This window comes from Scleropages formosus, chromosome 23, assembly GCF_900964775.1.
Source record: "Scleropages formosus chromosome 23, fSclFor1.1, whole genome shotgun sequence".
NCBI lineage: Eukaryota > Metazoa > Chordata > Actinopteri > Osteoglossiformes > Osteoglossidae > Scleropages > Scleropages formosus.
This window is the reverse complement of record NC_041828.1, coordinates 22198849-22213884: the sequence shown is the minus strand read 5'-3', so window position 1 is coordinate 22213884 and position 15036 is coordinate 22198849.

Here is a 15036-nt window from a genome sequence, read left to right as displayed (position 1 = left end):
TGAGTAGCAGTACAGTAAGTGCCAACAATCACGTTAACAGTAAGGAGCTTTATGCTTGGAGGCAGGTGGCCTAAGCAGGCCCTTATAATCCCAACCAGAGGAGGATTATAAAGGTAGTGCGCTGACAGAGACTGAAGGATCAAAATATATTTACATTTTTAAACTGCAAAAGCTTAAAACGACGAGTCAGCGTGTGGCTGCTTGCAGAATGTGAGCGTTTCATTACCAACCAGGGGCTTCCATTCTGAGAAGACGTGTAGAACTTCACCTGGTTTTTGTGACAAACCTCATACCAGTTGTATTGTATTGTGTGTTATATGTATTGAACAAGTCAAAGTGATAGCAGAAACTTTCTCAGCTGTAACATTGCCAGATGTTTCCCGGTGAAACCATCTGGATGTTCATAGTGGGAAGATCAAGTTGTTGACCTCAGAGAAAGATGTTCGTTGAGGAGGAGGTCAAGTGTCTCTGTTTACACTAGAAAACTTCTGCTTATGCACTGCAGTTCATTCTGCAGACTGAATGACTAAAGTTTTGCATATGCTTTGTGTTGTGAAAAAACACACAGACACACATGCACACACACCAGCAAAGAATACAACACGGATGAACATATGTCTGAAGAGGAGGGACGACGGGAGCTGGACAATGTCTAATGAGGGATGCAGAACAGATCAAAGATGGGCCATTGCTTCCAAAACCCTGCTAATCGATTCCAAATGTGCGAAGACGTACATTTGTGCATGGATGTGCAGCGAGGTAAATGGAGGGGTGCCAGTGGGACAGGTTAGCACGGTGGCCACCGGTTTGGCTCAGCGACACGCAACCCAAAAACACGAAGGCAGGGCAGGCGGGGGGCGACAGCTGAGATGCGCGGCCCGTGACTCGGGCTGACAGAAGAAAGACTGCTGTGCACAGAGAGTCGGCGGAGGATTAGGGCTGTGGGCTCAAGACCCATTTTCAAGAAGCAAAATAACACCGACATTTGCCTAATCCCCTAGTAATGGAGCCGCCCAAAAGCACGCGGGCCCTCGGCAAAAATCCATTTGCATAACATTATAGGTCTTTGCACCAAGTGCATTATGCTCTTATTGGTTTAGTTTCTCGGGGTCCTTGTGCAGCTCTTCTCCACGCACTGCTCACACACACACTCTCACACACACACAAGAAAGCACCCAAATGTCGGCACTGCTTGTTGGTTTTTGTCTCTTTATAACACGGTAATTCTAGGCCGGTCCATCCGCGACCAGGGCTGCGCTCACAGATGGGACAGGATAAAAGGGAACAATTTGCAGATATAAAACGAGTCCTTGTAAAATACTTTTGCAGTGGTATCTGTGTGATGCATCTTGTATAATCTGCTTTTCCCCACCTGTGACTGATTTTTTAAAAAAAAATCCCTTCTTAACAGCTGCCTGAAAAGAGGGGAAAAGCATGCTTTCATAAGATATTCACAGAATGTTTAAAGCACAGGCCTATTTAAACAAATAATATTTATATGTATCAATTGAAGTTAATATTTTAAAAGAATTTCTATTCATAATTTTCTTGAGTGCATTCAGTTTAAACTGACAAGTCGTAATTGAATTTATCATTATTTCACATTAGTTTAGTAAAAGTGTCAATAGTTTCGTAATATTTACACAGAAAATAGGAAAAATGTGTTTCTGAGTATCTGACAAGTCAGGTGCTCCATGTGTGACTGTCACCGAACACACAGAAATACACACACACACACTGCGTATTAAGAGCTTTTGGCCTATAATAAAACCTCACACATATTAAAGGCCTTTTCTCCTGACACGCTGCATATGAACTGCTATTAAAATATTTCCTGTTCTGAAAATGTTTATGTGTGTTTCTCTTTCCTTCTTGGACCTGTTCTGTGCACTCATGCTGAGCACCAGGTTCAAGGTGGGCTCCACTGAAGTGGCACAGTGTGAGCTGTGTGTTGCTCATCACTTTCTGCCTTTGTGCTCTTCTCACTTTTCTGCCGTTTTCTGCCTGGCTTGTGGAGCTCCTGCTCCTCGCCGCGGCTGCCGGCCCACACTGAGCTCAGTCGGGGGCCGTCAAAGCCCAAGGTCCACAGAAAGTGGGGGAAAAAAGCAGCTTCTTCATTCTTTTACGCTCACAGACACGAGCAGGACGGACGACTGGTTGTGTCCAGTTGCCACCAGAACCTGAGCACCGGGCCGTTCTTGGGTTCCTCCAGTGGCGTGCCGAGTGCCAGGAACATCACTCTTCCTAGGGAAGGGACCCCCAGCAAGAAGCACAGATGGGACCTCGTGGGAAGCTGCGTGGCGGTATGTCGCTGGGCCAAGGCCTCTTCCCTTCTGGGTACAGGTGAGACCTGGAGACGACACCTGGCTGCTGAGAGCTGGAGGTGGGCAGGGGAAGGGGGTTTGGGGCGACGCGACTCCAAGCAGGTTTGAACTCAGAGACCTCCCTGCTACTGGTGGTGCATTTACTCTATTATATTGCAACGCACTGTGGCACTGCAGCTCAAGCACAGTAAAACACAGACTGAGGCCAAGCGCGCGTGTTCCCGCTATGGCATCGCATGCGGCCCTGGAAGTCACTGGCTGACGGATGCTCTGCTGCCCGGACTGGCAATATCATTATGATTATGGTTACGATTATGATGCAATTACGATGGACGTGCTCTCGCTCCCGACTCAACAGCAGCGGCTCCCGAAACTGGATTTCTTCTTGTCGGCGGTGTGCGCGCGGCCGGTTCGTCTCGCGCCGACGCCCGATCACTGCGCCCTGCGGAAGATTTTGTTTTTTTAATGCCCGGCGCTGCGAGTTTGTGGCGCACGAGTCAGTTTGGCTCGTGTCAATCATTGGAGTCCACCCGACGTGGACGCAATTGTGCCGTATTATAGACGTGTTTATTAATGGTCCGTTTTGGGTGGAATTCACAGCAGAAACGCAATCATCAGTGACCACAAATGGACATCCATGCATAACTCACACTGAGCTATTAAAGCCGCAATTTAATAATTAATGTGTCCAACTTAGTGCCCGCAGAACTCCTCATGTGTTCACTGAGTACGACTACGTACTATTATCTTGTCCATTTCGGCAAATAATGGACGCGTGAAAAGACGCAGGACCCGCTGCCCTCGGGTCTTAAGTTTATGTGAATATTTGCCCCTTTCGCGCTTCCTCTCTGTTTGTGATTATGCGACTGTGCGTCAAGCTTCACGAAAAACGGCTCGCGCGGCTGCAAACTGCCGTCAGCGCGCGGACTTTTCTGCGCGCGCTTTCTTCACGTGAGACCAAGTCCTTGTTGTCTCCCTCCTTGTTACCGACAAACTGATAGAATCCAAAGAATTCGGTCAAAAACCACATTCGCTCAAAATGTAATGCAACTGAATGTGAATTAAACCCACCAGGCTGGAGAGCTTATTAAATATATAATATACGATTATTTCTGCTTCGTTTTCATGACTGCGCAGCTCTCATGTTTCCTGAATGAAACAATCCTTCAGTAAGAGATTACAGTTTATACACACACATACACACACATAATATGTGATATTCAGAAGCGAGTCTGTTGATCATTTCACGTAAAAAATGGCTTACCTGCGCATAATCCTTTTGTATTTTTACTTTTTAATTTTTTCTCAAGATTCCACATGATCGGTACCGCAAAAGAAAAGTCGAGTGGCACGTGACAAATGTCGCATTATTTCGCGCATCAGTTCCTTTGTTTCGTTCATATTTGTACTGTTATTACTTGAAAATATACCTGAAACCGAATATACACATTGTCCGAATAAAACCTGAGATTTCTGTAATATGTGTTACTCTCAGTGTTCTTAAGTGCTAATGAAGGCAAATATTTCATTTTATTTTTTGCGTATTATGACCTGGTCACCTTTACATTAAGTTCATTTTCATTCTGTCTTTTCTATTTTCTTGAACAAAATCTATTCCACTGTGATTGTGCCTTAATTCCATAAAGGTAGCAATACTGCAGCACAAATGTGACAATATTTCTTCACAGTCATGTGATTTGAAAGCAGTGTACATACATATTGCTAAATATTTCACTATGTACCACTTTAAACCAATTAGTAAAGATAATTTCCTTAATGAAATGATGGGTCCGTTGTGTACATAATTAGTCATTTTAAATTAACTTTTCACTTTTCTTGTTTTAACCATGTACAAGTCATCTAATCTGTAACACATATTTTTTAGTTATATTGTAAATTTACAAATACTGCTCCACATATTTCATATTATTTCAAAAACTGTTTTGAAATAATGATTACATGTAGTCTTCACTATTTTCTATTTCTTCAGTATTTCTTTACATTTTCCTTTGTATTTTCATTTATATTTGCCTTGCTTTAATGAATGAATATAGCAAAGAAAACACAAATTTTTTAGGGATATAAATGTATCCAATGTGACATGTAAAATGCCATATACACACATTGTAGACACTGCATCTATATGGTATTTCTCACTGCTTTAGACTGCTGCACCACATTATTCCACTGTGTTTCACTGGGTTTCCGCTGACTTGCTGTGTCACATCAAATAACGTGGGCCTGGAAGTCAGTAGCTGATGCACTGCTGGCCGGATTTGTCATTATGATTATGATTATGATTACATCACATAATCTGTCAGCTAAACATGAGTGAAGGGATGACTGCAGGACTCAAAACAGAAATCACAGTCTGCCCTCTACTAACCTTCTCCTACCAAAATGGAAAAAATATTTAAAAATCTATGCAACACATTTTTTTAAATGTCTGGACATCTACTCTTTTTAAATTATATTAGATTACAAATAAATTTATTCTATGGGGAAACTATTTTAAATGTCCCATATTTTACTTAATTGTAATATATTGCATAAAACTAATATTATTTTAGCCATTAATATTATTTTTCAACTAAAGAGCCAGGGATTCCAAACAGCATTTACAGGTGAAATGCCTCCTTTAGCCATTGCCTAGAAAAAATTAAGATGAATATATGAATCTGTATTCAATAAGTAGTACTCCATATAACAAACATAACATACAAATGCATAGATATGCATAAAGAAGTGGATATTTTTCATATTTTGCTGAATCAGTACTTGTATCCAAAATATCTCCTTTTATACCTGCTCTTCAACAGTTAAAATGACATATTTAGCTCAGAGTTACTACAGTAAGGTTCCTCCAGGGCCTTCAGACTGTACCCTCAACACTCATGATGCACATGACAAAAAAACACAAATAAAAATCAAAACAAGCATGAATGGTTATAACAGTAGTAAGAGGAAGTAATGCTCAGTGAAATCGATGGGGTGAAATCAACGTACTTATTTGGAAAAGCAGGAGCAGAATGATGTTCCTGCTTGTGGTGACACTGGCAGGTTTCTGTAAATAAGTACTGATACAGAAAATAGAAGAGAACTTCACGGAAATGTAAGTTGTCACTGCTGTTGTATGATATTTGATGTATGAATCCTAAATGCAGAGCACATTGTGTAAGTTAGCTGGTGTCATTTGAATATTTTTACCTTGAAGTGGAAAACAGAGTCAGAGCAGTAGAGGAGGTGCAGCCTTTGCCCAGTTTGCTTCACTTCTTGTTAGACAACAGAAATAGTAACTTAAATTGTAATATTCAGTGTGAGTGAAATGAACTGAGGCCCCACAGCCACAGTATTGGTGATTTATTGATTAATAGCAATATGAAAGAAAAGGTAAGAAAGGTCAAAAAAGAAAATAGCAACTGTACAAAATGTTGACGTAACTAAGGAACTTGGATATGTTACTTCCTTAACCACGGTCGCTTCGTTATGTTGACAATTTGCACAGTTTAAACAATTTTTTTACTAGCTAACTGGAAAAATTAAAAGAAAAAAAGCATTTTACTTTCACTAAAAAGCTTTGATGGGGGTGCGGTGGCACAGTGGGTTGGACTGCAGTTCTGCTCTCTGGTGGGTCTGGGGTTCGAGTCCCGCTTGGGGTGCCTTGTGATGGACTGGCGTCCTGTCCTGGGTGTGTCCCCTCCCCCTCCAGCCTTCCGCCCTGTGTTGCCGGGTTAGGCTCCGGTTCCCCGTGACCCCATATGGGACGAGCGGCTCTGAAAATGTGTGTGTGTGTGTGTGTGTGTAAAAAGCTTTGAGAAGGAATAAAAGGAAAAAGCTCACCGTGCCCATCAGTGGAACCTAAGGTGAAGACCAACAGGAGTTGAGAAAAGTGGTGCTTTTTTTAGTTAACGACTCCAACAATGTTAACAATCAATTAACGTTAATTTTACATGCTCGCTAAACTGTGCTCATTAAATCAGGCTAACTGATTATTGGCCATCTCTGGCATGCATGTATTCATACGTGTCATGAAATATTTACAAAAATTAATATTTATTCTAACATAGAGTTTCCTATGTAATTTATTTTTGTTTACTTTCCTCCAGAGGCCAAAGTGATGAATGGCTGTTTACCACACTGTTTACCTCTCCAAGCTACACATGACTATATTTGTACCATCTGTCTTCCACAAATTCATATTTGCAGGAAATTCAAGATGATTTAATGCAATTCCCTTAGATTAATCTTTACCTTGGTGAACAGTTATTAATAATCTTTGCCATTGTTTTATACACATGAAAATCATGATGAAAATGGTTCTTTCTCTTCATAAGCCCATGAATTCACAGCTAGTCCCCAAAGTCAGGAGACTGGTACAGAACCATCCGTTTGCTATTTCATGTGTGCTTCATGATGTGAGCGTGTGCTGCTGTCCAGGGTAACACTCAGGTGTCAGGTGCAGGCAGTAAAACATGTCCATCAGAGGCGAAAATACTAAAGGTGCCTTTGGACAAACACAGGAAAGAGGAATAATAATTACAAAGAAATGGCCAAAAGGCCAATGGACTACTTCACAGGCGCTCTCAGGGAAGGCCACCCCTCTCCCATATGCCCTTGTCTCCACCTGTGGGTGGCGCTCTCGCTCCCCCATCTCATGTGTGCTGCCTGGTATGCCTGGTGCTGCCTGGTGCTCTGCTACAGTCCCATGATGCTACAGGCGGTCTCAATCAGCGCTGTTAAAACACGAGTGAGAATCTTCTGTAAGAAACGCTGTAACATTACTGACCAAAAACAACCTGCTTTTGAATGAAAAAACCAGAGCGAGCAGGAGAGTGGTCACCTTGACCCTCCCTATCCTGTGCTGTAAATGTGCTGTCAAAGCGAAAACCGCTTTGCCTCCATTCTGTACTTTTGCTGAACCTATGTGCAAAACTGAGCTCAGAGGGACCTGGGTGGACTAGAGGAGAAAAGAAGATGCTAAGATGTTCTCTCTTTAGGAGGGGTTACACATGTGTTTGTCTACACTGAGAGCTTTCTTGACACCCTGCAGCCCCCCATTCAAACTGCTTTTGCCCCAGCACAGGAAGCGTAAAAAACCTGATTAATGGCATAACACTGCATCTAACACCCCATATAATACTCCATCAACTTTCATAATATATGGGATTCCCTTAAATGTGGTTCTCATTTGGTGTGTGTGTGTGTGTGTGTGAGCGAGAGAGATTAGGGTACTATGGGCTGACTTGCGAACACAATCACTGGGTTTACAGACAGGAACTTGTTAAAAATGTGGTGCAAAGTCATTAAGGGCACTATTTGCAGCCAGATGGTTGCCCGTTCAGTGCCAGTCAGTGTTCTCCTGGGCCCTTCACCGACACGTCTGAAACACATCTCACTGCAACACGTTAGAATATCCATGCTGTGTGAAACACTTGAGATGGATCAGTAACACTGGTAAGTGAGGGAGTACAGTAAGCTGTGTGCAGTGTGTGTCCATTCCAGGGGGACGCTGTACTATAAGGAAAGCTCCCAGGATGCCTCCTCATTATGCATGTACTGCTGCTCCAACACTACTGACAAGCAGGTTTATTACTGTAAAAGGCTATTTACATACTTTAAGAACCCACTGACAGGAACATTTATGAAGCACTGGATCCTATACTATATTTTCCACATCAGCATTATTATGTGCTCTTGCAAGTTCAGCTCCTGATGCAGACCAACTCACTGTGGAGGAACTTTTCTGGAATTTTTGCTGTCATGCAGACAAAATACTTTACGTGAGCAAGCACATCAGCTTGTGAGCATTATGTACACATTATGTATTTACAGTGTGAATCATGTTATATATATTGTAACAACCCATGTTACTGGTGTTTAGGCGGGAAGATGTGCTTAATGTAAATAGTTGGATTATGGGTAAATTGTAAATAATGCGTTAAACCACTGGGGCACTTCTGGGAGAAATGAAGGGGTGACCCTGTTTGCCAGTATGCAGGAGAGAGAGAGTGAGCACCTGGGAGTACTAAGCAGCCTGGGAAGGCTAGCTTGAGGTGCAGGTCCTGGAGGAAAGGGGGCCCTTGGACTGAGAGCATTATTTCCTTGTGTGCCGGTGTTCAAATAAACTGTGCGAGATGAATGCTGTCTCTGCATCTTTCATTGCCCCATCCAAACCCACAGCACTGCATGCCACATTTGTGTCAGAGTGGGATGGGGCAGGACCATGAGAGGCTGGATTCAGGAGCAACTGAACACCAAAGATGAGGAAAGGGAAAATGGCATGAGAATGAAAGCCAGTGAGATGGAACAGCGGTATCTAGCAAAAGAAGAGCCTGCGACAGTGGGGGAGCTGTTGCGGAGCACGGGTGTCCAGGGGGACGGCAGGGAAGCGCATGCTGTGGTGAAGACGGTGGAGAAGGGCTACGAGATGCCACTGGAGACGGGCGAACAGGTCAAGTGGGGTCTCCCTGCGCCCATGAAAAATGGGGCAGAAAGAGGCAGCGAACCGCCAGAGGGTGCAGAGGTAAGTCACCCCGCGGAGAGCGCCGCTTTCCCGAGGAGGTCAGATAACGTGGTGGACAACGCGGAGCAGCGTGCCTCGTCTGTAGACAGACAGGGCTCCGTGGTGGCGGTGAACGAACCCACCAACACGAATTCGCCCACAGATGAACATTTCACCGCTTTTGTGGAGGAAGTGCCTAGCCTGCTTGGACCTCCAACGAGCTTGGTAAAGTTAGCATGGTGCGGTGGAGCAAACGGTGCAAAAGCAGGAGGGCTGCGCAGAAAGAGGCAGCCGGTCTGACGAGCGTCGCGGCAGACTCAGCGTGCAGCGAGGAGGCAGAGGCGAGAGTGGCAAGCAGGGCAGCTTGCCCGAGTCCTCCGCCAAAAAGCGACCGAGCAGCGAGATGACCAGGAGCACCTGAGGGATGTTCGGCCCCAACGGTGGAGTAGGGACACCGGAGAGTGACTGTGGAGACCCGACGTAAAGGTCCCATGAAAGTTGGTAAGATGTTGGCAGTCGGCAAAAGCCACGTGGGCGCCACCAAGCCTGGTACGTGCCACATGCGAGTGAAGGAGCCATGCTGGGACTGAAGCCGGGTGGATAAGGGTCAAGGATGGCAGCCTCAACCACCGAGCGCGCCACCATGGTGGGCTACTAGATTGTCCCCGCTCCAAACACCAGCGCTGAGTGTACGGGACCTGTACTCCCAACTGGATGCACATGAGAACAGCGCCGCACAGTGGGACACTTGTGGGGCAGGCAACAGCGGGGACGCTGCCATTCTTTTTGATGGGGGGCAATGTAACGATCCACGTTACTGGTGTTTAGGCGGGAAGATGTGCTTAATGTAAATAGTTGGATTATGGGTAAATTGTAAATAATGTGTTAAACCACTGGAGGCACTTCTGGGGGAAATGATGGGGTGACCCTGTTTGTCAGTGTGGGGGAGAGAGCCTGGAAGCACTAAGCAGGCTGGGAAGGCTGGCTTGAGGCGCAGGTCCTGGAGGAAATGAGGTCCTTAGACCAAGAGCATTATTTCCTTGTGTGCCACTGTTCAAATAAAACATCTGAGATGAACGCTGCCTCTGTGTCCTTCTTCACCCCATCCAAATCCACAATGCTGCATGCCACAATATGACCTATTAGGTACTTGATATGTACTTACAGTGTGAACCATTATGTACTCATTTATTTTCATGGTGAACTATTATGTACTTGATATGTACTTAACAGTGTCAGTCATTATGTACTTGATATGTACCTAACAGTGTCAGTCATTATGTGCTCGAGGTGTACTTTACAGTGTGAATCATTATGTACTCATTTATTTAAAGTGTGAACCATTATGTCCTCATTAGCTTTAATACATTTAGCGACACAACAAGTGGACGAATTGTCTGAAATGCGGTGCTCTGGGTGCGAATTTGGTTGCCTGCTTTGTTTTCCAGCTGTGAGGATGGATGTGGAGACACGTCTGTGCAGGATGGGGGGGGGCAGACAGAAATAATCAGTGTGGTCCTGTGGATGTGGCCCTGCAGAATTGGGGCCACTTGTATAAAGAGTCACGGTGCCTATCAGAGCCACTCAGCAAGAAGGCAATTAGCGTGCAGCGTCAGAGGCCTGTTGAGGCTCCGGGCGCAAGCTCTTATTATCACCATTATTATTATTACTTTTATTATTACTGTGACACAAAAACACAGCTGAAGGAAGAGACGCATTCTTCTGCATCCTTTTGTGCAAACTCTCTCCTGTATGGCAGCACAGGCAGCTGTAGATGGATTCTGTGTGTGTGTGTGTGTGTGTGTGTGTGTGTGTGTGTGTGTGTGTGTGTGTGTGTGTGTGTGTGTTTAAGCTGATGGGGGTTGTCAAGGTATCTCATCAGCAGCCCCTGAAGGTCTGGCTTTGAGGCTTCCATGCGCACCACGGGGGGCCCAACACGCACCTTTACACAAATGTCACCAGTCCCCAGCCCCATCCCCCATCCCTCTCACTGTCGGCCTCACCAGAACTTTATCACACACACCCCAGAAAGCAGCTGATGCTCAGGACGTGTGTGTGTGTGTGTGTGTGTGTGTGTGTGTGTGTGTGTGTGTGTGTGTGTGTGTGTGTGTGTGCGTGTGTGTGTAGGTTTGTTTTCATACAGAAATTACTTTGGGTGAAACTCTAAATTACTTTGGGTGAAACTCTAACACACACACACACACACACACACACACACACACACACACACACACACGTCCACAAGGACACACACACGCATGCACGCGTGTAGCACACCCTCTGTCTGGGAAGCCAATTAAGGGTTTGCACAAGAGCTGTTTTAATTAGCGCTATAATTGGGCCCCCTGCTGCGTGTGTCTGGCAGGAGGACGGGTGCGAGAGCTGCGATTGGCCGTACTGCTCCACTGTCTCACTGTGGACTACAGAGGAGCCGCAGACACTGGGAAAAACAACAAGCAATTAACAAAGTACGCAAATGACGGATTCAATCAGAGCTGCAGATTTACAGTGAAACTCCTTCAGAAGGGAGGGGCATAAGGGGCTGCTTTCGAACCCTTATTTATGTCGTTTTCTCACCACATTCAAAATATTAAAGACCTGAGGCAGCACCATATTTTGCAGAAATACATCAGTATTTACCAGGGGCATCTTCCTGGAGCTGTTGCAGGCTGGAAGGCTCTGCAGGAAAATGCCATGGTACCATAGTCCTCCTCCCCCAGATCCCCAACACAAATGATGAAGCTGTAAAGTATGAAAAGTGGAGTGAATCCAATATTCGTTATGCCTGTGGATGTGTGATTTATTGACCATTCAGATGAATATAATAATATGGACACATCCGAATGAGGGAAGAAATGGCAGCAGAGTGCTCTGGCAGTGCGTCTCTGTGTGTGTGTGTGTGTGTGTGTGTGTGTGTGTGTGTGTGTGTGTCCTGCCAACCCCCATACACACACTCACACTGGCACTGTCCAGAGGGCACTGAGCCCAGCCAGCTGAATTCTTTAACCTTCACATTACTGTTACATTATGCTTCTAATTTTCTTTTTTCTACTATTGCTTTAAATCATCTACAACGAACAAAATTCACACTAGTCTCTAAAATGTGGCTGGACAGTAAAATAAATCACACACACGCGCACACGCACACGCACACGCACACGCACACGCACACGCACACACACTTTCAGAACCACTTGTCCCATACAGGGTCACAGGGAACCGGAGCCTACCCGGTAACACAGGGTGTAAGGTCGGAGGGGGAGAGGACACACCCAGGACAGGACGCCAGTCCGCCGCAAGGCACCCCAAGCAGGATTTGAACCCCAGACCTACCGGAGAGCAGGACTGTGGTCCAACCCACTGCGCCACCGCACCCCCCTAAAATAAATCAGAAATTACAAAACTACATAGAGTAACACTTCATGATAACACTACATAAAGTTCATTGGAAGTCGCTTTGAAGAAAAGCATCTACTAAATAAATAAATGTAATGTAAATGTAATGTAAACTCCAGCTGATTCCTAACCTCTTTCTCTGGTTATAAATATTATCTCTACATTTTGTACATGACAGCACTTTTGTATGTTATATTTACATTTATCTGATACTTTTCTCCTCAGTGACATACAGTGATTTACCCATTTAAACAGCAGGCTCATTTCTACTGTATCCATTCAGGGTATGTCCCTCAATTGAGGGTACTGCAGCTGGAGGTGAGATTCAAACCTAGGTTCTTCAAATGGAAGGTGGCAGCTGTAATCACTGCGCCCCTTGCTGCCTGCAACATTCCACTGTTTTCACCACATTGTATAAAAAGGAGAAGTACCTAACTTCAGTGTCTGAACTCACACACACACACACACACACACACACACACACACACACAGAGAGATTCCATCAGGAGTAAAATCTGCCTGTAACAGATGCTGACACTTACCAGCTGCTGTGTTAGCATCCAAACTGGTCTCAAAACAAATCACTTTAATCACTTGGGGTTTTAACACAGTGATTAAAATAATTTGGTGGTAATATACAGCCAGTTTTGGCTCCCTTGCGACAGATTGGCATCCCATCCTGGGTGTGTCCCCTCCCCTTTCGGCCTTGCACTCTGTGTTGCCAGGTAAGGCTCCGGCTCGCTGCCACCCCACTTGGGAAAAGCAGTTGTTAACAATGGATGGATAGATGGATGGATGGATATACAGCCAATGCATTTAAATAACACTAAATGTTTTTCTGCTCTGTGAAACAATGTTATTATTAGTTGTAAATTGATTTAAAAGTCTTTTTCAATCAGAAATGCCTGGGGCGGGGTGGCAACCACTGACACTTGTACCCCCCCAGATGTTTTTTCTCCCTTGATTTTCACTTTGGAGTTGTCTCTTTCCTCCGTGGCCAGAAGTCATACTTATAACTTTAATTGACTGCATCGATAATGCATTACTCTAGTATATAGTCAACTGTCTTGTTCATTTGCCTGATGTCCACTGTGCGAGAAGAGCGCTGTAAAAATAAACTGAATTGAATTGAATAAATATGATGCCATCAAAGGGGGCACGGTGGCGCAGTGGCGCAGTGGGTTGGACCGCAGTCCTGCTCTCTGGTGGGTCTGGGGTTCGAATCCCGCTTGGGGTGCCTTCCGACGGACTGGCGTCCTGTCCTGGGTGTGTCCCCTCCCCCTCCGGCCTTACGCCCTGTGTTGCCGGGTTAGGCTCCGGTTCCCCGTGACCCTGTATAGGACAAGCGGTTCTGAAAATGTGTGTGTGTGATGCCATCAAAGAACCCTAATACTAACACTAAGCTTTACCATTAACAGTAACACTAACTCTAACACTAATGTGGCATGCCCAGGCTGGAAGAGAGGGGGATGGTGAGGAGTGATTTTACCCCACCTGTGGGAAATAACCGGCCCTATTTTACCCCGTCTTCCCAAACAGTAGAGGAGACTGACTCAGGAGTTCCAGACAGATGCATTTGTGCATTTGTGCTTCAATGGTTCCGAAACCTGGGATTCTTTCTGGCTGTGATGGATGCAGCTGGGCTAGATCACCTTCTGTACAGAATGTGCCTCCAACAGCAGGAGTCCTTGGATGCCATGCTGACTGCCCAGCAGGAGGATCAGAGGGCATTGGTAGAAGTGTTGGGTATCATTATCGATCATTCTGCTCAGACTCCTCTCCCCCTGTTCAGCTCCTGAAAATGGCCCCGGAGGATGACCCGGAAATTTTCCTGGAGTTGTCCAAACACTCACACTTGTGTGTTCCTTCCATGAGGTGCTTGCTTTGGGCAGCATGGTGACACAGCGAATAGTGCTGCTGTTTCACACTGCCTGGGTGGTGTGAGAGCATGTGGGTTTGATCCCCACTCAGTCTGCGTGGAGTCTGTATGTTCTCCCCGTATCTGCTTGGGTTTCCTTTGAGTGTTCTGGTGTCCTCTCACAGCCCAAAGACATGTTGTACAGGTTCACCCATAGGATCTGAGTAATAGAGAGAGTGTGTTCCACTGATGTATGGATGAGTGACCCATTGTAAGTAGTGTATCTAGCAGTGTAAGTCACCTTGGTGAATAAAGCTGTAGGCTGATAACACTACACAGACTTCCTTATAAGTTGCTTTGAAGAAAAGTGTCTGCTAAATAAATAAATGTAAACATGCTGTCTGAGCGCACAGCCAGGACCCAGATGGACTCCAGAGGAGTGGGCCCTGCACCTCACACCTCTGCTCATGGGGGAGGCCCTTTCGGTGGCCTGGCAGGTCCTAGTGGCAGCAACAGCCAACTATGGGGCCCTCCAGGAAGCCATAATGGAATATGTAGGGCTCATGTCCGAAGAACACCAGCAGCATCTGGGTGGCATGCAATGGTATGATACAAGAAAGCCTGGCCATTCCTCTTTGCACAGAGGGTCCTGGACTCCGCTCGGTGGTGGCTACAACCTGATCAGCAGAAGCCGGAAAAGATTGTGTAATTGGTGGCCTTGGAGCAGTTCATGACGGCCAAAGCTCCAGTTAGTGCTGATTGGTTGCAGTGTCACTGCCCCAAATCCCTCGCAGAGGCCATCCAGCCTGCTGAAAATCATTTAGCAGCCCCATTTCTCGCAGTGGTCCCTCCCCAGTCCCAGACACTTTCTGGACCCCAATCCCCAGCCTTCCCCCCTCCCCTCCCATCCCATCCCACCCATACCACCCTCCCCCTTCCCACTCATCCCACTCTTC